This window comes from Heterodontus francisci, unplaced genomic scaffold, assembly GCF_036365525.1.
Source record: "Heterodontus francisci isolate sHetFra1 unplaced genomic scaffold, sHetFra1.hap1 HAP1_SCAFFOLD_61, whole genome shotgun sequence".
In the NCBI taxonomy this organism is placed as follows: domain Eukaryota; kingdom Metazoa; phylum Chordata; class Chondrichthyes; order Heterodontiformes; family Heterodontidae; genus Heterodontus; species Heterodontus francisci.
In genome coordinates this window covers 9,784,955-9,787,660 of record NW_027141441.1, presented here as the reverse complement: position 1 = coordinate 9,787,660, position 2,706 = coordinate 9,784,955, and the positions used below count along the sequence as shown (strand labels likewise).

Sequence of the window (2,706 nt, the reverse complement as noted above, 5' to 3'; positions counted from 1 at the left end):
GATTATGGGGAGAAGACGGGGAAGTGACATGCGGTGAATTGCTCATTTGGAGAGTCAGTGCAGACACGATGGGCCAAATGGCCTCCTTCTGTGTAGTAACAATTCTGTGATTCCAATATTCAAGTCATTTATATATATGGTGGTCCTGACACTGACCCTTGTGGACATCACTGTTCAGCATCTTCCATTCTGAAAAACAACCAAATACCACAACTCGCTTTTCTTGATATTTCATACATTTTTTAATCTAAGCAGATACTGACCCTCCTATTCCAGGAGCCTCAGTTTTGTTACCCAGCCTTTTATGTGGTAGTTTGTCAAACGCTTTCTGAAAATCCATATAGACAACATCCATTGCTTTCCCTTCATCAACCTTTTCTGTTATTTCATCAAAAAAATCAGTTATTTATTAATAGATGCAGCACTGAAACAGGCCCTTCGGCCCACCAAGTCTCTGCCGACCAACAACCACCCATTTATACTAATCCAACATTATTCCCATATTTCCGACCACATCCCCCACCACCTAACTCCACTGGGGGCAATTCACAATAGTCAATTTACCAATCAATCTGCAAGTCTTTGGCTGTCCGAAGAAACACACGCAGTGACAGGGAGAACTCAAACTGCGCACAGACATTAGCCAGAACTGAACACGGGTCGCTGGAGCTGTGAGGCTGCGGTGCTGAACACTGATCGCCCAAAATGACCGCAGCAGGACTCGAACCTGCAATCTTCTGATAACTTCATAAAATACACCGAAGTCAGACGTCTTATCCATTAGGCCACACGGCCAATAGCGAAGGATTGGAGAGGTGCTGAACCTCTCAGTATTCGGTCTACCCAAACCAAGTTCAAGTCCTGAAGAATGAACCGATTGCCTCATTAGTTCTGTGAATAATACAATGATTTAATAGACAAAGTTTTGAAACATTCCTGCCCATAAATCTTGATAACAGAGAGTGTGTGGATCTCCTGACTCAGAATGTTTAATGGATACAGTCCTCAGATCCGACAAGGAATCCCTGAACATCCACAGTAAAGACAGTGTGGATGAGGAAATGTAAGAGCCGGGAGCTGAAACTCAGGGACGGCCGAGCTCTCCTGTCATTGAGCTTGTGTGTCTGCTCTGCTCGCCGCACTTCCGGCTCTACTTTGTTTCCAATGAAAAGATGAAAAGGGCCGTTCGGTTTTCCTCTCACTGACAGCGTGTTTCACTCGGGTTAATATAACCCGGGACTTTTGCTGCTGAAATGAATTCTGCAAGGTCCCAGCAAACACACCGGCTCCCTCCTTTCTCCCCTCTTTCTACCGGATTGTTTTACCAGGAGGGGCTCAATAATAACAAACCCCCTGCAGGGAATGACCGCAAATTGAGCATCTAAATGGGGCAAGTGGGCAGCTTTCTGGGTTCTAGGTTCCCCCTACCCCGCCCCTCCCTCCCTCCAGTCCAAGCCCCTCTTCACTTTCTTTGGGACTTTGATGAGGGTGAAATGGGGAAAGTTCCCATTGATGTTTGAATGCTGTGTTGCTGCAAAGATCTGCGCACGTGCGGTGTTGCTCCGCCCCCTGTGGGACGTCACTGTGAGGAGTGGAGCGCATGCGCATCCTTTCCCCAACCCAGTCTGTGAGGCCATTCACTCAATCAGGGGAAGATGCTTTAAATCAGCTGCTAATGGAGACTTCCCGGGCCCGGGGGAAGGGAACAAACAGCATCTGCTTCCAGCAGCCACTGCTTTGGGAGCGTGTCTGCAGATGTGCTCAGAGATTAGCATTGAGTGGTGGGAAGTTGAGGGGGAGTCGGGGAGTGTTTGTAACAGACACTGTGGAGCAGGAGCTGCTCCCGGAACATGGAGTGAGCCGGCGACACGGGGAAGTGAGAGTTCATTCTCGGACAGTGTCTGTACAGGCTCAGGGAGACACAATGGGAAGAAATCACTATTGAAAATCACTGACAATTTCACCACCCAAAGGAGAGGGAATTTTCCTGCTTTAGTTCCAGTCTCTCACTGTTTGTTGGATCGTGAACAGTGGCGGAAAAATAGCCGCAAAATAACGAGCGTTTATTGCAGACACCAGGTGAGAAGTGTGAAAGGCACGTTTTAAATAGTGGCTGCTTGTTTTCCGTTGAAATAGAAATGTGACTGTGTAAAGGTCACTGCTCTATCGGACAGTCCCAGTCATTGAGCAGTGCAGGGCTTGTGTTGTTTCTGAATGTCACAAACTTGTTTTAAAACCACTGCAAACACCTGGTAAACAGAAGCTGAATACTGCAGTACTGCAGTGGAGTCAGACACTGACACTGTTTGTGTTCCTGGTTTTCATTTCGCGATTGTTCATAATGATTATTATTGGGACGATTACATTGATCGCTTTTGTATCTTCTACCTCACCAGTTCTTTCATTCCTGCAGGAAAATACATGAAGGAACCTGACTGGATGTGGTGATTCTTGGACACAAAGAAAAGTGCAGCGAGCTCGTTCCAACACACAGTCGGTACAGGATCACTCCCAAAGCACAGAGATACTGCCAGCTCATCAGTTCCACTGGAACAAACAAAAGAAGTAGTCAGACAGACACTGATCCCAAAGTCGAGAGACACATTTTCAATCCAACAGTCAAACAACAGCAGGAGAGACAGAAGTTGTTTCCATTTCACTCCAATTCAATACAGCTGACAGGTTGATACATCAATCACAGTCCAA

At 46.7% G+C, this 2,706-nt stretch overlaps 1 non-coding gene across 1 annotated transcript; it reads right to left on the bottom strand.

The window, feature by feature from the left end:
- Positions 1 to 706: 706 nt before the first annotated feature.
- trnar-ucg (transfer RNA arginine (anticodon UCG)) lies at positions 707 to 795 on the bottom strand. The gene is given in 2 exon segments: positions 707 to 742; positions 759 to 795. It is a non-coding gene; the product is annotated as a tRNA-Arg (tRNA).
- Positions 796 to 2,706: the final 1,911 nt, after the last annotated feature.